Below are 27,659 nucleotides of genomic sequence, written 5' to 3' on the forward strand. Positions count from 1 at the left end.
TTCTGTGCCCATCCAGAAGTCCACAACCAAAAGTGTAAAATCAAGCCCTAAAATGTCCTTCAAAATAAAACATGTACTTCTTGTTTGTACATTAATGGAATGTGCCTACATTTCATGGAATGTTTGATCCATTTTTATGAGCTGGTCATATTTCTGTGCTTCGTATTTGCGACATTCTACCCCTACCATTTATCCAGGAATAGATCTCTAGATTATATTACCAACCACCGGCCCTGAAAGCTGCCATCTTTTGAGAACTATGTAAACATAACACATGGCCAATTCATCTAATTAGTAATCCTGATAACAAATAATTATAATAAATATATTAATAACTGTTCAGATGAGGCTAGTTTTTGTACTGGGCTTCTGCAGTCTACTGCTGCTCCCCCAGACTTTTTTAATTTCTAGAACATCTATGTGAAAATAAGCTTCCCGGCTACATAGGCACCGATGCACTTTGGTTGCAAAAAGGACATTTTCACATCTACTGATAAGTTTAAACTATATTTTATATTTGTGTTCCTTACACCTGTCTAGACATAGGTAGCATATGATATTTTGAGACTAAGGAAGACCTAGCTGGGCATTTAGATGGTGTTTCTAGTAAATTCTGACCTACCTTGAACAGCTCCTGTTAATACCCAGTTTAAACAAGAACAACGGTTGGATCCTTCAGAATACACTATATCCCAGAACTAATGTAGGATACTCTAGAATCTACTCTAGAAACCATCTAGAACTAATCTAGGATCCTTCAGAAACTATTACAACCTAGAACTACTGTAGAATTCTTCATAATCTTCTACTACTAAGATCTGCTGTAGGATCCTTCAGAATCTATTTCAAACTAAAACTATTGCAGGGGCTTTCAGAATCCGTTACAACCTAAAACTACCATATAATCCTACAGAATACATTAAAACCGAGAACATCTGTAGGATCCTTTAGATTGTATTTCAACCCAGAACTATTGTAGGATCTGTTTAGTAACCATAATAATTGTGTCATCCTTCAAAATCCATTATAGTTCAGAAGGATCCTTCAGAATCCAGTAAAGCCCAGAGCTGCTGTAGGATCAGATTGAAGGGCAGACTAGATTGACCTGGTGGATTTTTTTCTGCCATATATTTTTTTTTTCTTTGATTGTTAAGAATCCATCATAACCCAGAACAACTATAGGATCCATTAAGTATCCATTACTAACCAACATGATTGTAGGATCCTTTCAGTAACCTGTACAACCTAGAATAACTATAGGATCCTTTCTATATTTTAGACTAACCAGGACAAACATAAAATGTAAGAAGAGGCAAGTATATCTAGAACAGTGTTCTCCAGTCTGAGGCTCATCGGCTGTTGCATAATGACGAATTGTTCTAGATCAGTGTCCTCTAAACTGTACTTCTCTGAACATGCTGAAAATTGTAGTTTTCGAACATATGAAGAGCCACAGATTGAGGAACAGTGATCTAGAACAATCACAATTTTTACTAATTTCTAGAAGTATCAAGAATGAATTCAGGCTCTTCACAATGTCCAATGAGTCTGAAGAGCAAATCATAAGTTCTTCAATGACTAGAGGTGTTAGAAACACAACATAGAGGTTTTTTCATTTCACTAGAGCTATCTAGAACATAAAATCTCTGCTCTACACAAAGTCTAGTGCTTCTAATCCCCATACTAATCATGGAGGAAGCTCTGAAACTTAGAATAGTGCAAAATGTTCAGTCCTTGATACATTTTCAGTGACACATATGCATATTGTTTTACCAAACATTTCTGGGAAGAGGATATGGGGAAGGGGCCCCACACATAGCAACAAAAAAAAAGACATTTCACAGTGTCTACTAATCTACTCTCTTTTTTTTTTACAATGGTGAATCTCACTGAAGCACCTGGCCTCGTGTTTCTGGCAATTTAAGGGCTAAAAAGCTACCCAGGGCCAATGCAGCAGAGGCCAAGAGGATGGGCACTGCTTTGGCTATCCCCACGAAGGAGGTAAAAATGCTTATCCCCAGGACAGCAGCCAACTTGCAGAGGGCATTCAGGAATCCGAAGGCAGTCGTTCTGGAATTAGATAGAAAATAATATATATTAGAATTTAGAAGAATATTTTTAGTATCCTAAATATCCTGGAGGCATAAGAAATTTCACTGCACATACCTCATTCATAGATCTCAATATTTTAAACATATAATGTCGAGCGTCCCATCTAAAGAGCATCTTTCTCAAGCATGATCACTTAAGGTGGCCATAGTTTTGAGCCGACAGGTCTTCCAACTCTCCAATACACATGAGCATGTGTTCTTAATGGGGAGAAGGAAATAAGCTGCTGCCAGACACCTCTGTCAGGAACTTATCTCCCTTGAGATCAATAGGATGGGTTCAACTCTTCTTTCTTCTGATATCTAGGAGTCAGAACACCACCATATAATTTGGAGGTCAGCTGGTCCTACCAGAAATGGTGGATTTGACCGGTATACATCTAACATGTCAGGCACGTTTAGATATAGATTTAATCAACGCCTCTTTGAATATAATACTTCCAGGTAAGAGGGTATTCTGGCTCAGGTTCCTACCTTCGAACTGCAAGAGGAACCACAATCTTAATGAACATCATTGGTCCTTCAGAACCAAAGTCTTAGTCTGCAGCTGTTTTTTGCTCTGATAGGACTGAGGAAGGGTCAGCGATCTCAAAATACCCTAATGAGTCATGAGACTGGATGTCATCGTCTCTCAAAGCTCGCCATACACATCAGATCAATAATGGCTGCAGCTACCGATTTCTGTGGGACCAACTGACCTTCTAATGTGTATGGGTTTCGGCTGTAACCCAATGGCAGATTTTTGTTGGAAAGAAGGATTGGGTAGATGGATTTCAAAATGCTCAATTTTTTTTCTGAAAGGAGATGTCTGACAACATCTAATTCCACCTACTGAGAACATATTTGCATGTGTATGGGAGGGGCGAAGATCAGGAGGAATGAGCGTTTGGCCGACAGCTATCTAATGTGTTTGGCCTAACTAACATTACATTTCTGCTGTTAGCTCCCTGGATGGAAATGCTCCAAATCTAACGCGTCTTGAGTGACTCATCGCATGTAATTACTTTATAAGATATTCTCCTGGTGGAGAAAACGACCCTCGCACACTAATCACGGTTTCGTAGTCTCCTCCAGTGTGTGCGCCAGGGGCTGTACCGGTCTACAAATCTGAATATTAATACATCTGCATTTACATGAATTAAAAACAATCGTATATTGTAATGTCTGATATATACGGCATCTAGGAGGGAGGCCATACAAGAAAAAACAGAGATGATAAAAAGTGCACCAGGAAGACTAGGCCGCACTACCATGGACAACTAAGGGGTCTCGTTTTCACTCCGACGTAAGATGACCATGGACAATAGAAAGGGAGGTGGAAAATTGAATGGAGCCCCAGTTTGACTATGTTCCTGTGATATCACTGCACTGTTCCTGTACTGGTACCACATGTGTGCATTATACAGTGCCTGCATGTGACCAGCATATCTATGTTTTCTCTTATGCTGTCACAATATATTGGTGATCTTTTTGAGTGCATTATTCCTGTATTATGGTATCATGGAGTGCATAATCCCTGCCCCGCGACATCACTGTGTGCATTATCCCTGCACTGCGACATCACTGTGTGCATTATCTCTGTACTGCGACATCACTGTGTGCATTATCTCTGTACTGTGACATCACTGTGTGCATTATCCCTGTACTGTGACATCACTGTGTGTATTATCCCTGTGCTGTGACATCACTGTGTATATTATCTCTGTACTGTGACATCACTGTGTTTATTATCTCTGTACTGCGACATCACTGTGGCATTATCTCTGTACTGCGACATCACTGTGTATATTATCTCTGTACTGTGACATCACTGTGTGTATTATCCCTGTACTGTGACATCACTGTGTGCATTATCTCTGTACTGTGACATCACTGTGTGCATTATCTCTGTACTGTGACATCACTGTGTGTATTATCCCTGTACTGTGACATCGCTGTTTATTATCTCTGTACTGTGACATCACTGTGTGCATTATCTCTGTACTGTGACATCACTGTGTGCATTATCTCTGTACTGTGACATCAATGTGTGCATTATCCCTGTACTGTGACATCACTGGTGTTTATTATCTCTGTACTGTGACATCACTGTGTGCATTATCTCTGTACTGCGACATCACTGTGTATATTATCTCTGTACTGTGACATCACTGTGTGCATTATCTCTGTACTGTGACATCACTGTGTGTATTATCCCTGTACTGTGACATCAGTGTTTATTATCTCTGTACTGTGGACATCACTGTGTGCATTATCTCTGTACTGTGACATCACTATGTACATTATCCCTGCACTGTGACATCACTGTGTGCATTATACCATTACCTTTTCCTCTGTGTCACCAAGTAGACTCTACCACAACAACTATACCACTAAAATACCAAGAACAGGGGATAATATAATGGAGAGTCTGAGAAATGGAGTATATTCTACTTTGTAATCAGCGAGTGGAAAAAGAACCATACCTTTTGTCTGAGGGGTAGAGCTCCACCGTCAGGACATCCAGGAGCATTCCAAGAGGCAATACTGACTCCACCAAAGAGGCAGAGTAGAGCAATCATGGCCGATTCACTGTTCCCGAAGAATAAGAAGAAGCAGCTAATACATGACATGACACTGGAACCAGCTGGGAAGACAGACAGATCAGTCACTGAAATATCCCACCAGGTGCTCTGCATCTATCAAAGCATAACTTATGGAATTGGATCTATTTTAGAAAAAAATGGGTTGCTTTCTTCCAATAACAGTGCCATACCTGTCCACAGGTTAACATGGCATTGCAGCTCAGCTCTATTCACTCCAAATGGAGCTAAGCTACAATACCACACACAACCTACCACCAAACAGGTGTGGCACTGTTTAGGAAAACAGCAGCCACATTTCTCTATAGCAGCACTTTAAAGAGGACCTGACAGCAGGATGAACCTTATTAAAACTAGGCATGGCAGGGTTGATTCTTCTGATTAAAATGAAACACAGGAGAGGTGAGGACTGATTATCTATCACTACTAGAGCATCCTGCTTATCAGTGATTATAGTATAAGGACAGAAGAGACCACAGGAGAGGTGATAACTGATTGTCTATCACTACTAGAACACCCTGCTTATCAGTGATTATAGTATAAGGACAGGAGAGACCACAGGAGAGGTGAGAACTGATTATCTATCACTACTAGAGCATCCTGCTTATCAGTGATTATAGTATAAGGACGAGAGAGACCACAGGAGAGGTGATAACTGATTGTCTATCACTACTAGAACACCCTGCTTATCAGTGATTATAGTATAAGGGACAGGAGAGAATACAGGAGAGGTAAGAACTGATTGTCTATCACTACTAGAACATCCTGCTTATCACTGTTTATAGTATAAGGACAGAATAGACCACAGGAGAGGTGAGAACTGATTATCTATCAACATTTATAGTATAAGTGACAGGAAGAGAACACAGAAGAGGTGAGAACTGATTGTCTATCACTACTAGAACACCCTGCGTATCTCTGTTTATAGTATAGGAGAGGAGAGAACACTGGAGAATAGACAACTAGATTGTCTATCACCACTAGAAACCCTGCGTATCTCTGTTTATAGTATAAGGAGAGGAGAGAACACTGGAGAATAGACAACTGATTGTCTATCACCACTAGAACACCCTGCGTATCTCTGTTTATAGTACAAGGACAAGAGAAAACACAGGAGAGGTGAGAACTGATTATCTATCACCATTAGAACACCCTGCTTATCTCTGTTTATAGTATAAGGGACAGGGGAGAACACAGAACCAACGCTGCCGGGGAGTATTACTAGTTTAGTTGGGTTGATCCTGCTGATGGGTGCTCTTTAAGAAACACATCACAAAAGTAAATTAGCTGTAATTAGAGCTGCCCATCCAACTGTTAGCCTGTCATCAGGGCACCTCATGGAATTATAACACCTTTAGTCTTATTTAAGGGATGCTCTGCTTTGGACAATCCCTACTTGTTAGAAGGGTCCCTTGACAATAAGCTGATCACTAAATGCCCTTCTGCTGGGATCCTAGCGATCAGATTTTATCTGGAGGGAAACAGACAGTAAGTGTTCCCTGGCAGCACCACCACAGGGAAAATGAGGTATTACACAGTGTCCATTGGTATCGATGAGTTATCTGTGTAAAATAGAACAGGTCCTATACTTATTTGCTGAACCCTGCCGATCCAGCAAAAACGCTAGTGTGAAAGTAGCCTAAGATATTTATGATAACCCAGCTTTTTTGTAGATATCAAACCAAACCACTCTCCTATGGGAGGAAGCAGTAGGCAGTGCCACTACTTGGTGCCCAACTTGATGGGGGTTAAAGCCCCCTCTGAGGGTAATGGACTGATCTTGGTTTATTGATAAAGTACACATAAAATCATACTCCCAGTAGGGGGCAGTATGTACTTTCTATTATCAACAAATGTTTGCCTTCATTGGTCCTGTATTCACGCAACTCTAAACTGTTCTGTCTCTCGTGGGTACTCCTCTTAGCTACTGCCACTATTTGTCCCTTTCATGGTGCTGTAGGGGAAGCCAAAAACCTCAAGCTGAGACACCCAAGGATCGCAGAAAGAGGCTGCCCCAAATTAGACTAAGAAGCCCTAATAATAATAAATATAGCATAATACATTAAATTTGACCTAAAAGTGAATCTTTGGCAGAGCACTGATTTTTCTCACCCAGCATACGGAGACGCCCGATTTTGTCCATCAGCAGTGCGGAGACAATATTGCCCTGGTAGTACCGCCAAAGTCCCCAGGAAACTCACAAAGTAGATCATGTAGGCATTATTAATGTCGTCGCTGAAGTCGAGCTGGCATCCCTCCTTACTGTGCAGGAACGTGCTGTTAATAATCCGACTGTTGATGAACTTATAGTCAAACAGTCTGCAAAGCAAGAGCGATTAGCTACAGTTATATTCTTGTACATAGGAGCAGTATTATAGTAGTTATATTCTTGTACATAGGAGCAGTATTATAGTAGTTATACTCTTGTACATAGGAGGCAGTATTATAGTAGTTATATTCTTGTACATAGGAGCAGTATTATAGTAGTTATATTCTTGTACATAGGAGGCAGTATTATAGTAGTTATATTCTTGTACATAGGAGCAGTATTATAGTAGTTATATTCTTGTACATAGGAGCAGTATTATAGTAGTTATATTCTTGTACATAGGAGCAGTATTATAGTAGTTATATTCTTGTACATAGGAGCAGTATTATAGTAGTTATATTCTTGTACATAGGAGGCAGTATTATAGTAGTTATATTCTTGTACATAGGAGCAGTATTATAGTAGTTATATTCTTGTACATAGGAGCAGTATTATAGTAGTTATATTCTTGTACATAGGAGCAGTATTATAGTAGTTATATTCTTGTACATAGGAGCAGTATTTAGTAGTTATATTCTTGTACATAGGAGCAGTATTATAGTAGTTATATTCTTGTACATAGGAGGCAGTATTATAGTAGTTATATTCTTGTACATAGGAGCAGTATTATAGTAGTTATATTCTTGTACATAGGATCAGTATTATAGTAGTTATATTCCTGTACATAGAAGCAGTATTATAGTAGTTATATTCTTGTACATAGGAGCAGTATTATAGTAGTTATATTCTTGTACATAGGAGCAGTATTATAGTAGTTAGTCTTGTACATAGGAGCAGTATTATAGTAGTTCTATTCTTGTACATAGGAGGCAGTATTATAGTAGTTATATTCTTGTACATAAAGGTAATATGTAAAGTGAGGGGCACACACACCAGAGAAACAGTATGGAAACAATTAACGGATGAATAATTAATATTTTACTCTAAAAACACTCCCCTAAAAAGATATATATAAAACATACATAAAATAATAACAACCTATAATTAATTGTCATGTAAATCCACTGATATGGGTAATAATGTCGATTGTTCAGCTGCAGTATTCTGGATAGTACTGTGGGTATAATAAAATAAAATTCATCCAATGGTATCCCACTTTGTACGGTACTGTGGCACAAACAAGTATGCAATGTCCAGAAGGTAACTCCAACAGGTGTATTTTACTTTCAATGCAATGGAACAATGCTGCTGGCTATATATCAATGTCCAGTATTCAGAATAGCATGCGTGAATGTTTGCACAGATCCTCAGATTACTCACAGTGTCCAGCCGCTTGCAGTCTCCCGGTCTCACCCGGTCTCACCCCTCCTTATTGTACGGTAACGCTGGTTTTTTCCAGGTAGCCGAACACGGCCGTCTGTGGCGTCCCACGTGACCTGATGCTCTGGGTTCCGGGCGGACACTACGATGACGTCACTGCTATGGGCGGTAATTTCAAATCTGGTAGCGGATCTCTTCTGCTGGCAACTTGATATTTAATTTCTTTATCTTTTATTCTTTTTGTTGAATCCACGCTCACTCCACAATGCCAGACGCGTTTCGGGGTCTTGCGCCCCTTCCTCAGTGGCCACTGAGGAAGGGGCGCAAGACCCCGAAACGCGTCTGGCATTGTGGAGTGAGCGTGGATTCAACAAAAAGAATAAAATAAAGAAATTAAATATCAAGTTGCCAGCAGAAGAGATCCGCTACCAGATTTGAAATACCGCCGCATAGCAGTGACGTCATCGTAGTGTCCGCCCGGAACCCCAGAGCATCAGGTCACGTGGGACGCCACAGACGGCCGTGTTCGGCTACCTGGAAAACCAGCGTTACCGTACAATAAGGGGGTGAGACCGGGTGAGACCGGGAGACTGCAAGCGGCTGGACACTGTGAGTAATCTGAGGATCTGTGCAAACATTCACGCATGCTATTCTGAATACTGGACATTGAATATAGCCAGCAGCATTGTTCCATTGCATTGAAAGTAAAATACACCTGTTGGAGTTACCTTCTGGACATTGCATACTTGTTTGTGCCACAGTACCGTACAAAGTGGGATACCATTTGGATGAATTTTATTTTATTATACCCAGTACTATCCAGAATACTGCAGCTGAACAATCGACATTATTACCCCATATCAGTGGATTTACATGACAATTAATTATAGGTTGTTATTATTTTATGTATGTTTTATATATATCTTTTTAGGGGAGTGTTTTTAGAGTAATAAATATTAATTATTCATCCGTTAATTGTTTCCATACTGTTTCTCTGTGTGTGTGCCCCCTCACTTTACATATTACCTTTTTGAATCCTTTGGGGTCCTGGGGGTAGGACCAGAGGGTGAGCACCTACCCATACGTGACAGGGGTGAGCCGCTGTATTCGATTTACTGTTAATATTCTTGTACATAGGAGCAGTATTATAGTTATTTCTTGTACATAGGAGCAGTATTATAGTAGTTATATTCTGTACATAGAGCAGTATTATAGTAGTTATATTCTTGTACATAGGAGCAGTATTATAGTAGTTATATTCTGTACATAGGAGCAGTATTATAGTAGTTATCTTGTACATAGGAGCAGTATTATAGTAGTTATATTCTTGTACATAGGAGCAGTATTATAGTAGTTATATTCTTGTACATAGGAGCAGTATTATAGTAGTTATATTCTTGTACATAGGAGCAGTATTATAGTAGTTATATTCTGTACATAGGAGCAGTATTATAGTAGTTATATTCTTGTACATAGGAGAGTATTATAGTAGTTATATTCTTGTACATAGGAGCAGTATTATAGTAGTTATATTCTTGTACATAGGAGGCAGTATTATATAGTTATATTCTTGTACATAGGAGGCAGTATTATAGAGTTATATTCTTGTACATAGGAGCAGTATTATAGTAGTTATATTCTTGTACATAGGAGCAGTATTATAGTAGTTATATTCTTGTACATAGGAGCAGTATTATAGTAGTTATATTCTTGTACATAGGAGCAGTATTATAGTAGTTATATTCTTGTACATAGGAGGCAGTATTATAGTAGTTTATTCTTGTACATAGGAGCAGTATTATAGTAGTTATATTCTTGTACATAGGAGCAGTATTATAGTAGTTATATTCTTGTACATAGGAGCAGTATTATAGTAGTTATATTCTTGTACATAGGAGCAGTATTATAGTAGTTATATTCTTGTACATAGGAGCAGTATTATAGTAGTTATATTCTGTACATAGGAGCAGTATTATAGTAGTTATATTCTTGTACATAGGAGCAGTATTATAGTAGTTATATTCTTGTACATAGGAGCAGTATTATAGTAGTTATATTCTTGTACATAGGAGCAGTTATAGTAGTTATATTCTTGTACATAGGAGCAGTATTATAGTAGTTATATTCTTGTACATAGGAGGCAGTATTATAGTAGTTATATTCTTGTACATAGGAGCAGTATTATAGTAGTTATATTCTGTACATAGGAGCAGTATATAGTAGTTATATTCTTGTACATAGGAGCAGTATTATAGTAGTTATATTCTTGTACATAGGAGCAGTATTATAGTAGTTATATTCTTGTACATAGGAGCAGTATTATAGTAGTTATATTCTTGTACATAGGAGAGTATTATAGTAGTTATATTCTTGTACATAGGAGCAGTATTATAGTAGTTATATTCTTGTACATAGGAGCAGTATTATAGTAGTTATATTCTTGTACATAGGAGCAGTATTATAGTAGTTATATTCTTGTACATAGGAGCAGTATTATAGTAGTTATATTCTTGTACATAGGAGCAGTATTATAGTAGTTATATTCTTGTACATAGGAGCAGTATATAGTAGTTATATTCTTGTACATAGGAGCAGTATTATAGTTATATTCTTGTACATAGGAGCAGTATTATAGTAGTTATATTCTTGTACATAGGAGCAGTATATAGTAGTTATATTCTGTACATAGGAGCAGTAGGTAATAGTAGTTATATCTTACCAAATCTCTTTTATTGAGAAAGCAATAGATATAAAGTGCCACAATACAGCAAACGCCATACGCAGATGGCATCAGAATAGTGCAATCAAATATAACAAAAGTCAAACAAATGAAGGGGGGGGGGGGAACACAAATAGACAAACAGGACAACGGACAGGGATAAAGAAATACCAAACAAGAAGAAGGGAGGAGGAGAGGGAGGGAGGGGGGTGGTGGGTACAATAATGGCGGTGTCAGTCAGATCATGACAGGGTCTTTCAGACGCCGGGTGGCGATAGGCTTTCCAGGGACTCCATATGTCCAGAAAACGAGGGCGAGTGTGAGATTCCCAGTGAGCCAGTTCTTCAAAACGACATATCTGATCCACTTCTCTTGCCACATCAGCAGCGTAGGTGCAGAGTCGTTCTTCCACAGCAGAGGGACTAGCAGGCGGGCAGCAGTTAGAAGTAACGTTGGTAGGTTGTTTTTAGAAGGGGCGAGGGTTATATTGGGGCACCAAAGCAGGACTAATTGCGCATCTAGACTTATAGGGGAGCCGCAAATGCGCCCGATTAGGCTCTCAATCTGTGTCCAGAAGGGACGGATTAGACTGCAGGACCACCATATGTGAGATAGGGACCCCTTCTCTGTTCCACACCTCCAGCACTGATCGGGTATTTCGTGATTAAGATTATGGAGGAATTCAGGCGTTTTGTACCAACGCGTAAGAAGCTTAAAGGAATTTTCCTGTATTTTGATACAACGACTGAATCCGTGAGAGTTGGAGAGGATAAATGCTTTTTCGGGTTCTGAGAGGGGGTACGAGAGCTCCTTCTCCCAGGCCACTAAAAAGGATAGTACTGGGGGTGTGGAAGAGAGTAACTCCTTGTAGAGAGTTGACAGGGGCTTCTTCGGGGGGATCGGCATATCTAGTTTCTTTTCCAGCCAGGTGGATTCTTCCGTGCAGAAGGGAGGGAGTTTCAAAATCGCAGATATCCTTGCGAAAGGCAGCAAGAGCCAAGAAGGATTGCTTTCGAACCTCAGGCAAGGCCCGAATCGTGTCCCATGCCAAGTCCCCACTCGCAGATACAACCTCCTGTAGTGTGTGGTTAGACAACTGATACCAAACACCTGAAGGGGCAGTGGTCTCGGGATGAACTAAGTTTTGCAATAAGTGCAGAGGGAGGCGAGGATTCGGGAATCTCAGATCTTTAGATCTATAGAGTTTAGCCCATTCAACGAGCATGCCCTTCCAAATGGGGGAGGCAAAGGAATGTGAGGGCGTACAGCTACGGACCCCCCACAGGACGAGATAATCTTTGTATGTAACGAGGCCTCGCTCTAGAGCTGTGCATAGATTTGGGGGGCTTCGGGAAAGAAGAGAGAAGCACCTATTTAGGTGCGTGGCAGTGTAATACAGGTGGACATCGGGAAGGCCGAAGCCACCAAACCTCTTTTCCCTCGTCAATGTGGAGTAAGCTATCCTAGATGGTTTGTTCGACCAGAGGAAAAGGGAGAATCTCCTACGCAACTCTGTAAAGTACGAGCGCGGGAGCCATATGGGCAACGTCTGCAGCAGGTATAGGAGTTTGGGGACAATGAAGGTCTTGAGATAATTCTTCCTGCCTATCCAGGAGATGAAGGGAAGTTTACCGACTGTAGATGGGATTTAATTGAGTTGAGCATAGGGGTGTAATTAAGGCTGTAAAGGTCATTCAGATTCGCAGAGATGTGAATCCCCAAAATGTGATGTCCCGAGCGGCCCAAGTGAAGGGGGTGGAGCGTTTAAGCGACGCAACAAGAGCGGGTTTACATGTAACATTCAGGGCAAGGGATTTGCTATAGTTGATCTTGAAATTGGAGACCCAACCGAATTCTTCAAATATAGAGTGTAGCGGGGGAAGGATGTCTCAGGGTTCGTGGTCATAATAAGGAGGTCGTCTGCAAAAGCCGCCGTGAGGTGAGTGTGGGAGGCTCTCTGGAGACCTTCAATATCGGGATCTTGCCTGATTTTGCACAGGAGAGTTTCCATGACTATCACAAAAAGCGAGGGGGAGAGAGGGCAACCTGCCTAGTGCCATTAGTAATGGCAAAGGCGGGTGAAAGAGTGCCGTTGACTTTGACCCTGGCAGAGGGGGCAGAGTACAGAGAGAGGAATAGCGGAAATGAGTTGGTCAGGAAAGCCAAATTTCGACAGAGCCAGTGACATATACTGCCAGCTCACTCTGTCAAAAGCTTCTCTGCATCAGTGCTCAGCAGAGCTAGCGGGGTAGAGGTAGACCGTGCCCAGTTCATGAGATGAAGGAGGCGAACAGTATTCTCATTACCCTGTCTGCCAGAGACAAAGCCAACTTGTTCTTTGTGAATAACATCCGGGAGAACTTTTTGAATCCGTTGAGCCAGGATCTTAGCCCACCATTTAATGTCCGTGTTTAGTAGGGAGATAGGGCGGTAACTGCCACATTGCAACGGGTCTTTATTCTCCTTATGGATAATGGTGATGTGGGCTGTGAGTGACTGGGCAGGGAGGTGGCCACCACCCAGGAGATAATTACATAGGGAGCTAAATTGAGGGGCTAGGACAGATTTAAAAGTTTATAATAAGAGATGGTGAAACCGTCAGGGCCGGGACTGCGACCGGAGGGGATAGTGGCTAGGACTTTCAGGACTTCCGGGCCAGAGATGGGAGCTAATAGTTGGGAGGACTGATCCGGGGATATAGAGGGAAGCTGAAGGGAGGAGAGGAATTTATTCGAGGCCTCCGCGACGGAGCAGGGAGATGACCCAGGAGGGGGCGGGAGGTTGTAAAGGTCTTCGTAGAAGGCACAAAATGCTTTGGCTATATCAGGGGTAGACTTAAGGTGATTGCCCGCCGCATCTTTGATCGCCGGAATGAAGGAGTCAGAAAATTGTTGTTTAGTTAGCGCCGCCATAAGTCTGTTCCCTCTGTCGCCATGTGCGTAGGATTTGAAGCGCGCACGAAGGAGTAATTTAGCTGAAGTAACGTTCAACATATCTTTTAATTGAGATCGCGCGACAGAAAGCTCCTCCGCAAGGCTTAACGCTTGGGATTGCTTATGGCTGAGCTCGAGGGTGGCGATACGGGATAGGAGGGTGGACATGGCCTGGGCTCTTTGTTTTTTAAGATGGGAGCCGAGAGCGATAAGCTCTCCACGGATCACGGCCTTGTGGGTTTCCCAGATTACAGCGGGGGAGGGAGGGGAGGGACCTGCGGTGTTAGTACTGAAGAACTCCTGGAGGGAGGTGGCTATTTTCCCCGATGACACCTGGTCCTGGATGATGGTCTCATTGAGACGCCAGTTCCATTCCCGTGTAGGGAGAGTGGACAGCGAAACTGTCAGAAAGACAGGGGCGTGGTCCGACAACGTGATGTTGCCTATTCGGGTGTTTACAATTTGTTTGACATGCTCAGAGGAGAGAAAGACATAGTCTAATCTGTGGTGTGAGGACTTGGCATGGGAGTAGAACGAGTAGTCACGACCCGTGGGGTTCAGGGTACGCCAGGTATCAATAACACCTAGTTTACGCAGAGCCACCTTCAGGCGTCTAAGACGTACGTGAGTGATAGCCGATTTCCCCGAGGAGGAATCCAGAAGTGGGTCTAGGGTCACATTAAAATCTCCCCCCAGAATTACCATACCCTGTTTGAATGCAGCCAGCGCAGCGAGGGTCTGAACCAGCCATGCAACCTGTCCCCTATTTGGCGCGTAAATATTGGCCAGTGTAACCGGTGTGCCCGCTATAGAGCCCTTCACAAATAAGTACCGGCCATCAGGATCCGAGGAGGAGGCTGTAACCGCAAAGGGTACCTGCTTGTGAATGGCAATACTGACACCCCGGCTAGCGGAGGCCTGTGCGCTGTGGAACCACTGAGTGAACTTTTTGGAAGGAAGATTGGGAATCTTACCTGCCCGGAAATGTGTTTCTTGAAAAAAGGCTATTGAGACTTTGTCTTTTAGTAGTAAGGAAATCACCTGGGATCTTTTGCACGGCTCGTTCAGGCCCCGGACATTAAGGGAAGAAACTATAAGAGAAGCCATGTTAAGTCAGCAGGAAAGCACAAAGCAATCATAATCTGAGCGAACCAAGTAAGAACATTAGGATGGGATAAGAGGACACAGAAGGGGAAACACATGAGGCAAAAGAAGGGAGACAATAATGCAAACAGTAAATCATAATCACAGAATTGCAGAACCTAAGAGCTCCACGGAGCGCTGGGAATCAGAGGATCCTTCTCATCACGGCCTGGTGCCGGGATCCATCAGGCGGGGGGTCTCGTAGAGCTGGGAGAGGCCATGAAAAGGCCATCAGGTAACAAGGAAGTCAATGAGGGAAACAACGGCAACAAATCCCCTGTGCAGAGGGGGTGGGAGGGAAGAGGTAGATAACATTCAGGAGGTGAAGTCCTCAGGGAGGTGAAACAAAGGCCTGGATACACCTAGAAAGGCCATGTCAAAAGGCTAGACCGGCTCCTATGCATGTCCTGAACAATATAACAGGAGAAAACCGTAACTTCCGGAGGTCCACTTCAGGAGAACACCTGAACTGTGAACGGCGAAAATGGTGGCCAACGTAGCAGAGAAGAATCAGCGATGAGGAGAGCGACCCGCAGCAGCGGAGGCCTGGGAACTCTGACTGGGTCGGGATTTCTTCCCGGCAGGCACAAGGGACCAGGTGTCTGCAGTCGGAGGCGAGGGTATAGGATCTCCCTGGTCTGCCGGCATCCAGGACGGAACTTTCAATTGGAGCAATACCCAGTGGGACCCAGGCCCCGGATAGGTCCTGAGGCGTGCGTATGGTGATCTGCCGTCCGTTTTTGACGACGGCCAAGCCAAAGGGGTACAGCCAGCGGAACTGGGTCCGGAAGATTTAAGAACTTCAAGAAGCGGACGCAAAATACGTCTCTTTGCCAACGTGGAAGGTGCCAAGTCCTGAAAGAACTGCAGCTGCGAGCCTTCATATTCCAGGCGGTCCGCCTCTTACTGGCTTCAATAGAGCCGCAGTGTCCACAAAACTGAGGATACCGCAGACAACATCTCTCGGAGGGTCTGAAGCCTTTGGCTTGGGCGAAGAGCGCGATGTATGCGTTCAATGACAATATTTGCTGCTCTTTCTGGAGTTAAAAGATTCGCGAATATTTCTTTCGCGATTTTTTTTCAAGAACTTCCGATGCGAATATTTCAGGGAGGCCGCGGGATGCGAATATTACGTCTACGGCCTGCGATTTTCCTGATCTTCAATTCGCAGGAGGGCATCGTTAAGAAGATCTTTATGCGATCCGAGGGTGGAGCAGTTTCCTCACCGAAGCGAATAATCGCGTCTTGCGAGTTTTCCAGTGCAGCGACTCTCTGGCCGATGGATCGGAGATCGGGCTTTATTTCAGTCAAGTCCTGCTTCAGGGGAGCTAGCGCAGAGTCCAAAATTTCGCGAAGGATCGCTTTTGAAAGATTCGTTCCCCGCTTGCGATTTTTATATTCGGAAGCATCCGAAATACTTCCCGCTTCCGAAAATTCATCCGGATCGGAATGAATAGAAGGAGCCGGCGCCATCTTAGGTGTCCCAGCAGCGGTGCCCTTGGCAGCTTTCCTCAGGAATTTCTCCATGTCAGGCTGTTTGGAGCGGCTCACAGGTGGGTCAGCAGGTTCCCTGGGGCGATCTCTCTCCACTTTGCCCATTTCAAGCTTCTAAAAGGTGCTATAAAAGGGGGTTGTGCCGGCTAGGATGAGGAGCTCAGTCACCGGCAGCCATGCAGCTCAGCGGCCAAACTCCGCCCCTAGTAGTTATATTCTTGTACATAGGAGCAGTATTATAGTAGTTATATTCTTGTACATAGGAGCAGTATTATAGTAGTTATATTCTTGTACATAGGAGCAGTATTATAGTAGTTATATTCTTGTACATAGGAGCAGTATTATAGTAGTTATATTCTTGTACATAGGAGCAGTATTATAGTAGTTATATTCTTGTACATAGGAGCAGTATTATAGTAGTTATATTCTTGTACATAGGAGCAGTATTATAGTAGTTATATTCTTGTACATAGGAGCAGTATTATAGTAGTTATATTCTTGTACATAGGAGCAGTATTATAGTAGTTATATTCTTGTACATAGGAGAGTATTATAGTAGTTATATTCTTGTACATAGGCAGTATTTAGTAGTTATATTCTTGTACATAGGAGCAGTATTATAGTAGTTATATTCTTGTACATAGGAGCAGTATTATAGTAGTTATATTCTTGTACATAGGAGCAGTATATAGTAGTTATATTCTTGTACATAGGCAGTATTATAGTAGTTATATTCTTGTACATAGGAGCAGTATTATAGTAGTTATATTCTTGTACATAGGAGCAGTATTATAGTAGTTATATTCTTGTACATAGGAGGCAGTATTATAGTAGTTATATTCTTGTACATAGGAGCAGTATTATAGTAGTTATATTCTGTACATAGGAGCAGTATTATAGTAGTTATATTCTTGTACATAGGAGGCAGTATTATAGTAGTTATTTCTGTACATAGGAGCAGTATTATAGTAGTTATATTCTTGTACATAGGCAGTATTATAGTAGTTATATTCTTGTACATAGGAGCAGTATTATAGTAGTTATATTCTTGTACATAGGAGCAGTATTATAGTAGTTATATTCTTGTACATAGGAGCAGTATTATAGTAGTTATATTCTTGTACATAGGAGCAGTATTATAGTAGTTATATTCTTGTACATAGGAGCAGTATTATAGTAGTTATATTCTTGTACATAGGAGCAGTATTATAGTAGTTATATTCTGTACATAGGAGCAGTATTATAGTAGTTATATTCTTGTACATAGGAGCAGTATTATAGTAGTTATATTCTTGTACATAGGAGCAGTATAGTAGTTATATTCTTGTACATAGGAGCAGTATTATAGTAGTTATTTCTTGTACATAGGAGCAGTATTATAGTAGCTATATTCTTGTAAATAATAATAACAGGCCTCATATTTGTCAAGATTATGTAGATTTGTGCTTTTATATGTTCGACTTTTTCAATGCAGAGAAACAAAAACCATTTTGAAAAATGAGAAGAAGTCATTACCTGTGTTGTAGAACATGGTGGAGATGAAAGTACAGTTCTGAAGAAAGTGTTACTGATGGATATCTTCAAAGTAACAGTCTTGAACAAGGAATTTTCAAATATAACAGACTTTAGCTTGAGGCCAATGAATCTTTTGAAACAAAGCAAGAGGTGTAATTATTTACATCTCAGCAGACACTGTACTTGCCACATGAAAAGGTTGAATACATGGTAGCGTCGACCTTAGACTGTTCTATCAAGATCATAAGATGATATTGTATATAGCAAACCTCCAGTGCCTACTCTGTGGTTCATCCTTATACTTCAAAAGGTCAATCCCTGCAGTTGGGGATACCAGCACCTGTTTCTTGAAGAACATGCCTCCTTCCCCTTGGGTTGTTTTTCTGTCCCTTTAACATCTCTATCAACTATGGGTGACATCTAATATGGAAACTTCTACAGGGGTTTTAACAACAAGTTTTCTAACAAAACAGCCCACTTAAAGACTATTTCCCCATAAACTACATTAATTGGCCTATCTACTATACAGACGGACAGAGGTGGGATGTTCCTGCTGCAGCCAATTGTCTTACTCTAGGGTGGAGTTATTCTAGGATTGGGTTACTCTAGGGTGGAGTTATTTTAGGATTGGGTTACTCTAGGGTGGAGTTATTCTAGGATTGGGTTATCTAGGAGGAGGAGGAGAGTATTTGGCTGATCTCCTGGAACACACAGATGATTATATATTTCTAAGTTCTGATTTTTTGTGTACATTTATGTGGTCAAATCTCCAGGTAGAGAGACATTGCTCTCATATAGATTTTTTAAAATGTTTAACACCTTTAATATTAAATTAGGTTGGTTCACTAATGGGTTATTGTCCCCTTTCTGATGTATAGCTAATTCATGTATTTTAAATATAATTCTAGTAAACAGTATAACAAATTATTAGAGTAAATCCTTTGAACAATTTAGGTTGCATCCTTCTGAGAGGTCACCTTCAATGTGTGTAAACTATTAGTACGAATTAGTCCAAAAACAACAAGGGCATTGTTTGCTCTTACTTGTCATTTTGGTATTCTCCGTTATCGTGGGACTTGATTTCGAGAGTAAAGTTAAAGTTGAAGCTGATCACCCTCTCGTTGGAGAAATTTGGTGCGTGAGGCATAGTCAATGTTCTGAAGATGTTTGATCATGTCTGGGAACCAAACCGTCAGTCCATAGTAGCTGAGAAAATAATAGAGACGTGTTAAAGAGAAGATTTTGTTTTCCCCGACTTCCATATATATACCCAACTTTGGACAACCCCTGGATTTCTCTCCTGGAAGATGGAAGAAGCAGGAGACTTCTCTCAGCTACGAGCCACACAATACTTTCAGTCTTGACTGGTATTGTCATCCATTAGTTGGTGGGAGTCATGGTGGCACATATTGATAACTCTTCACCATACAGTGTTGGAGAGAGAAATAAGGACCAGATGAGAGGAAAAAAAAAACATCTTGAAGGAGTTAGGGCATTTATTTACTCCAAATTCATATATCATTCATGCAACTGGTAGAGAACTGTTTTAGGGTGGAATTATGCTACAGTGGAGTTTTCCTTCCTGGCGTGGATTATCCTAGGGTGACGTTATTCCAGAGTGGATTTATCTTAGGGTGGGAGTTATTCCAGGGTAAAGTTAGTTAGGATGGATTTATTATAGGGGGGTGTTATTTCAGGGTGGAGTTATTATTAGGATTGGGTTACTCTATGGTGGAGTTATTCTAGGATGGGTTACTCTAGGGTGGAGTTACTCTAGGATTGGGTTACTCTAGGGTGGAGTTATTCTAGGATTTGGTTACTCTAGGGTGGAGTTACTCTAGGTTGGGTTACTCTAGGGTGGAGTTACTCTAGGATTGGGGTACGCTACAGAATTTCAGTGATTTTTTGGCCAATCTAAACATGGATGCACATAGTGACTAAATCAACAATCCCTACAACAAATTAGATATAATTGTCTGTTAAGAAGGCCTCAACGTGCATTTCTACATAAATTACCTATTAATATGTTTTCTTATGAATATTGGGCGTCATCTCTCTACTTTCCACATATACAAGGGAGTCACAGTATGGGAAACGAGTAGCTAAATTGAGTTGCATTAGTCTTCTGTTATGCATACACTTGTGGAAACAGATGATGTAGGCTACTACAGGCGGCACAGGTCTTTTCGTTTAGTGGCCCTTTAGGTTGCATAGGTGTCCCTTCTCAGCTTATGATACTTTCATACTGCAAATAAATAGCATCTCAATAAAACGAGCGTTCTCTGATATCCCCTGACATCAATAAACTGCTCTCCTTCCACTTCGTTGTTATGTTCTGTCCTTCCAGATATCGTCTTTCCGCCAGCAGCAGCAGAAACCGCACACGACATAATTCTACATTCTCCTCTCCCCTAAAGCCTCCGATCTCGTTTTCCTCTCCCAGTGTCGGACCGCAGGCCTATAACTTCATTAGTAAGTCATTTCTGCCTCTTTTAATGTGCAGCCAAGGAATGGCAAGCAGTAACTGGGAATATGGCATTTTAATTATCTCCCTGACAGCTTGAATTAAGGGTTATTTGGGGGGAATCAATCTACAAGCTTCAGTCCTGAAAAGCCCAGACGGAAACGGGGAGTTAATGCATCTTGTGTAGAAGACAGTGGTGGCATCCATGCCAGGTAATTGGTTAGATATTATTTCTACGCGTTTTCAAGGCCCTTTATACCAGTCAAACATTGAACACAAAATCACATGGATTTTATATACAACTCTTCGGTGTCCTTTTTGCTAACAAAAACTCTTCTTCTCCAATCTTTCGAGGGCAGCTTCAGGAAATGTGCTGACTACAGGCACTGCGTCTACGAGGCAAGACGAGACTCAAGCTTAGAAGGAGCTTATACTGATGTGCCATTACATTTCACAGGCATCCACGTTAAAGATCACACTCTGCTCTGGGTTTTCTTTTAGCATTTGTTTTGCTCTTTTCTTTATTTTAGTCTTTTCTGGTCTTTTGTTTTCTGCTGTATGTTGTCATTTTCCTCAGAATTATGCAGCTGGATCACTCAAGGAACGTGAAGAGGGGGGAGGAAGTCCTTACATAGTAACGGGGTTCACATACTTTTCTTGCACAGGACCCTACTATCTACAGTATGTATGCCCCAATGATAAGGTAGAAATGGGTGCTTACGCCTAAAGGGGAACATTTACTATGTGATTTCTATGTGACTTAGGGATCATGCACACGAACATATTTCTTTCCATGTCCATTCCGTTTTTTTTGCTGAACCATTCATTTCAATGGGTCCGCAAAAAAAATTGAAGGTACTTCCGTGTGCATTCCGTTTCCGTATGTCTGTATTTCCATTAAAAAAAAAAACATGTCCTATTAATTGTCTGCATAAGGCCTTATGCACACGACAGTATTATTTTGCGGTCCGCCAAAAGGGGTTCCGTTGTTCCGTGATCCGTGTCCGTTTTGTTTTCCGTGTGTCTTCCTTTATTTTTGGAGGATCTCAGACATGAGGAAAGTAAAAAAAAAATATAAGTCCAAGTTTGCCATGCAAAAAAACGGACGTGGACACGGATGACAATCTAGTGTGCCTCCGTGTTTTTTCACGGACCTATTGACTTGAATGGGTCCGCGAAACGTTGTCCGTGAAAAAAAATTGGACAGGTCTTATTTTGTTTCACGGACTGGAAACACGGATCACGGACGCGGATGACAAACGTGTGCATTAGCCGAGTTTTCCACGAACCCATTGAAAGTCAACGGGTCCGCAGAAAAATCACGGAACAACGGACACGGGACACAACAACGGTCATGTGCAAGAGGCCTACGGAGAAGGATAAGACTGTTTTATTAGGGGCCAGCTGTTCCCTTCCACAAAATACGGGAATGCACACAGACGTCATCCATATTTTTTGCGGATCCATTTTTGCAAACCGCAAAATACATACGGTCATGTGCATGAGCCATTAGGGCTCATGCACACTAAAGGTCCATTCACACGTCCACAAATGGTCCGCATCCATTTCGCAATATTGGGAACGGGTGCGGACCCATTCATTTTCAACAGGGCAGGAATGGATGCGGAGAGCACGCTATGTGCTCTCCGCATCCGCATTTCTGGAGCGCGGTCCCGAACTTCCGCCAAAAAAAATAGAACATGTCCTATTCTTGTCCGCAATTGCAGACAAGGAATAGGCAGTTCTCTGGGGGGTGCCGGCCGGATGTATTGCGGATCCACAATAGACTACGGACATGTGAATAGACCCTAATGTATATTCTTTCCGTGTCGATTCTGTTTCATTTCAATGGGCCTGCAAAAAAAACGGAAGGTACTCTGTGTGCATTCCGTTTCCTTATGTTCGTATTTCCGTTCTGCAAAAAAAATATAACATGTCCTATTATTGTCCGCATTACGGACAAGGATAGGACTGTTCTATTAGGGGCCAACTGTTCCGTTCCGCAAAATATGGAATGCACACAGACGTCATCCGTATTTTTTGCGGACCGCAAAATACATACGGTCGTGTGCATGAGCCCTTAGCATGTGAAAAACACACAGATTGTCGCACGGCATATTTTCTGCAAAATTTGCCACTTTACCCCCTTCACGACAGAGTGTGGTGAGGGGGCGTCACTGCAAGTCCGTCGCATTTATCTTTATTCACGACAGTTTCCTGGCATGAATGGATTGAATTGGCTGCCACAGATTTGAGACACGGCCAGCGGAAGGATGCACTAAATCTATGATAGGAGTGCGCCTCTTCATAAATTTGGCGCACCCTCTGGTGTAGCGGGTGGTATAAAGACTGGCGAAGAAAACGTTGGTCTTGATAAATGTCCCCCAAAGAGTCTAGAGCAGGGGTGCCCAACCTGCAGCTCTCTAGCTGTTGCAAAACTACAACTCCCAGCAAGCCTAGACAGCTATTAGGGCATGCTGGGGGTTGTAGTTTTGCAACAGCTGGAGGGCCGCAGGTTGAGCATCCCTGGTTTATAGGTTGTGGTGGCACCAACGCCTCTTGCCTTAAAGCCTTACTGACCTGCAAAGGTGCGGTGTGTTGGACCCCTGCTGGTTTGATATTGATGGCCAACCCTGAGGATAGCATCAAAATCCTGGACAACCCCTTTAAGAGCCAAACAGTGGTGCTACAAACGTCTCTTTGCATAGGAACCAAATTCCTATCACTGAATCCATGTTCGTTTTATCATCGATGGTGGTCCAACCTCTAGGAGAATTAGGTTTCTGGATGAAAGGTCTACAGTACTGCCGTAGAGGTCCATCCTGTTACGGTTCTCTGGCTCTGGCCACCCGGCTGTACAGGGCATGGTCCCAGCAGCGCAGCTGGGTGGTCAGAAGCCATGATCTGAGCTTGTCATTCTTCGGGTTCCTCTGATTTCTGGCTGAAAAATGCTAAACTCTAATGACGACTATATCAAAAGTGGTGGGAGGCCATGTTCAGGGTGGAGGAGATGTTGGCTGAGCATCACTTGTCGGAGGTAATAATTACGTTGGACTCCTGAGATCTGACAGCTGAGTGGTATCGGGGCGGCAGCTCAATACCGATCGGGACTAATGCCGTCAGATCTACTTCATTGAAACGGAAATGTGAATTAGCTAAGACCAAAGATTGTCAGACTCCATCTCGAGTCTCGTCCGGAGAGGAGGAAGCCAGACGGTCCTGCAGCGGTTGCCATGACGATAGCAATTTCACGGAGCAGTTCAGAATTTGACGGAGCAAGGAGGCCGTGAGCGAAACTAAGTGCTGTTATTAGCAACCAAAGCAGCTTCTGTAAAACGAACAGAAACATGGAAAACTCTACTGACACCCAAGACGCCTCGTCCCGCGCTGCCATCTAGAACAATATACCAACCTGAAAGACATGGTGAACCAAACCGCCATCATCATCAGGGTGATGCGTCTGTATTCTGGGGCAAAGCACTGGTGGAAATTAGACCAAACCTGCAAAGCATGAAAAGGTCCCAGTGCTTAGAACATGGATATAAATACAAAATGTTTAAAAAAATATATATATATAAATTATGTAAATTAAAAGGGAATTTTGGCCGCAAAATTCCGCCGCACTGCAGTTTGCAGATCGGCGGTTTAAAGGCGTGACTGTGCCAAGATAGAACATAACCCTTCTTGGCGCCATGTCTATTCAATAGATCTAAGGTGCAAGCGGGTCCATGGTATGCAAAGTAAACCGCGGCAGCGGCGGTTTCTGCTGCGAAGTACGCAGCACATTTGGCCAGAGTGAAACAGGCACAAAGGGTTAACTCATCAGAGACATTCCGCTCCCGGCGCCTACCTGCTGAGACAAATTAAGTATCCGGATCATCCAGCGCCGGTACCACGTCCCTGTGTCTGACTGGATCTCAATCAGTTCATCCTCTTGTTTAATGAACTTTATCTGAGTGACCTGTAAAGACAAAACCAGCCAGTCAATAAAGGGTTACAAAGACTGTATGCCACCAAATGAGCGATAAAGCTATTTTCAATTCAAGGCCACGCCCATCGTGACCGACAACGTCTTTTATTCCCTCCATGCATATTAAATGAGACAACTTGACAATAGGTGTTAATTAAAAAAAAAAAAGAAATCCTATGCAGACTACGTGTTTCCATGGTAACAGACCGCAAACAAGACTCCGCGTAGTCTGATCCTGCAGTCACATCTGCCTTCTACTTCTGGCAAGAGGTAGGGCGAAAAATGGAAGAGAGAGGACTGCACCATCAGACTACACAGAACCTTGGTGTTGTCTGTTACCATGGAGACGCCTAGACCTGTTTGTTTGTTTATTTATTTTATTACCTATTGCAAAGTTGCTTCCTTTTCCGCATTCGATTTATTGGGAATGGGTGCTAAGCAACATCTTTACTTACGGAGAAGACTCTTTCCGGTGGCCCTTGGCTCGCATGTTTGTGTCATGGACCTGCTTTAGCACCATCCAAGGCTTCATCGTGTTTCCAATTCTAAAGAGATTTCAGAAAGGAATTATTATCGTCAATGCAAAGCGCTTTGGGTAATAAAGCGCAAAATGATGACTGCGTCTGAAGAGCGGTGTGATACCCTGCATTGGGTTACCCTGGTAGATGGTGTATTGCTAGCTAGTGAACATACATTGAAATCGGAATTCTAACCTTCACTGATCATCATCTCAACATTCAAGGATCTCTGCTTGCTGTCACTGAATGAGAATGCTTATTGGCAAGTCCCGCCACTTCTGTGGCCCATCACACCCATGAAGCTTTGCCTCCACTGAACCGCTAAGACCCACTCTCAGCTTAGCAGGGGTGCAGCCTAGCCTTTCTGCCGCCTAAGCGTCAAAAAAAGAAAACGGCGCCACCCCCCCATGGCCAATTTTCTGAACCTAACCCCTTTGCCACAATGAAAGCACTCATTGCCCGTGGCCCTTCCGCTGCCCTCTTACCCCTACCAGATGTAACCTCATCTGGCCTCATTGGTGGTGCGCCCCTGGTTCCTGGGCTTCTGATGCTCAGCTGGAAGGGCCTCGTACAGACAGGTTGCTAAAGGTGGGCCATCCTCCTGTGGCTGGCAGGGCATCCCCTGCTTGGGTGACCAGAGACATGTCTGGACACTGCAGATTAAAGGGGTTTTCTGACTTCTTTATACCGATGACCTATCTGTAGTGGCTATGCTTGGTATTGCAGCCTCATCCGCATTCACTTGAATGAGACTGAGCTGCGCCTAGGCCAAGTGACCAATGAACGTGATGTCACTGGCCTAGGGTAAGCAGCGAGAAGGCCATGTGATGTCACGTTATTCGGTCACACGGCCTAGGCGCAGCTCAGCCCCATTGAGGTGAATGGGCTGAGCTGCAATACCAAGCACAGCCACTATCAAATGGATGGTGCTGTGCTTGGTGAGGATGGAGAAGGTCGTGGTGCTACTGTGAGTGCCGATGTCTTCTCAAGTTGCTGATCGGCAGGAGTCCCCGGTTTTCGTACCCCCACCGATCAGATACTGAAGAACCTAGAAAACCATGGTCACAGGCAGGAGACTACCACTTTATGACACGTATATCCTGCGTAGGATAAATATTAAGCCATCTCAGAACATTCTTCAGGATAGAGGTTCATATCTTACCTCTAGGTAGAAGCGAGGACTCTCTGGCATGGTGTTCAGAGCTCCGATGGCGAACACAGAAGGAAATGCACAAACCAAGACAAACACCCGCCAACTGTGGAACTGATATGCCGAACCCATCTGGAAACTCCATCCTGTCGAGAGATGAAAGACGGTGAGATAAGGCTAGACGTAGACCTGATCCAACCAGGCCGCCCACACAGGACAGAAGGGTTTCCGCCTTGGGCCATTTTTTTCCACTGCCTCACTTTGCTAAAAGTTGTTCCTTTAGAGGGTAGAGTCCAGACCAAGTTTTCACCCCCAGTAGAAGAGAGATGATCCCAACTAGGACCCCTGTGGCCCTGTAGTCGCATGGTCTGCCGCTATGGTAGTTACGCCCCCCTAATTACAAGTAATTAATGGGAAATTGTAGTGTTAAATCATGACACTAGGTGTCACTATTGGGTATTCTATAAAGGCTTACAGCAGGGAACAGGCGGTAGTGTGTAGCTGAAGCCACATGGTGTGAGAGATGAGGCTGCTGCTACAATAACCAGGCAGGGCACAGGCTGACAAACAAAACAAAGTGTGGACACAGGAGGGTGAATTCGGGATTTACAGATATTGTCCTGCACCACACCCCATAGCCGACCAACAAGACATCAGCAAACATAAGACTTCCATTATTCCTATGAAAACTTGATGACTTAAATGCAAATTTCTGTGGTCCCTTTAATTGATGCCTTCAGTATCAACCATTGCGTGATGTATTTCTAGAGGATGTGGCATAGCACAATGACCATGTCTACTCTACGTGAAGTTACCACCCAGTTTTAGATTTCGGACACACCCCTGAGCGGTGATAGGGGGAGAGCCGCAGCAGAAAGCACCCCCCCCCCCTCGAGCTTTGGTAGGGGGGAGAGCTGCAAGCAGAGAAAGGACCCCCCCTGAGCTGTGGTAGGAGAGGGAGAGCTGCAGCAGAAAGGACACCCCCCCTGAGGTGTGAAAGGGAGAGCTGCAGCAGAAAGGACACCCCCCCTGAGCTGTGAAAGGGAGAGCTGCAGCAGAAAGGAACCCCCCCTGAGCTGTGGTAGGGAGAGAGCTGCAGCAGAAAGGACCCCCCCCCCCCCCCTGAGCTGTGGTAGGGAGAGGAGCTGCAGCAGAAAGGACACATATCCCCTGAGCTGTGATAGGGAGAAAGCTGCCAGACAGAAAGGACACCCCCGTGAGCTGTGGTAGGGAGAAGAGCTGCAGCAGAAAGGACACTCCCCCTGATTTCCATAAGCCCAGCTGTAGCCCCTGCTTATTTAGAATGACCTTACTCACCATAATGAGGAATGATAGCCCAGGCCATGGCCGAGGCGTAGATCCCCCCGATCATCCAGAACATGGACAGCCAGCTCAGATGCTCTCCCCGCTTTTCCTGGGCCAGGAATTCAGAGAAATAGGAGAAGACGATAGGAATAGATCCACCGATGCTGCA

General features: G+C 43.1%; 1 pseudogene; it reads right to left on the reverse strand.

Annotated features, from left to right (window-relative positions):
• Window positions 1-1,886: 1,886 nt before the first annotated feature.
• Window positions 1,887-27,659, reverse strand: LOC122921925 (annotated as a pseudogene).

The sequence above is a fragment of the Bufo gargarizans genome, chromosome 11 (assembly GCF_014858855.1).
Source record: "Bufo gargarizans isolate SCDJY-AF-19 chromosome 11, ASM1485885v1, whole genome shotgun sequence".
Taxonomy (NCBI): Eukaryota; Metazoa; Chordata; class Amphibia; order Anura; family Bufonidae; genus Bufo; species Bufo gargarizans.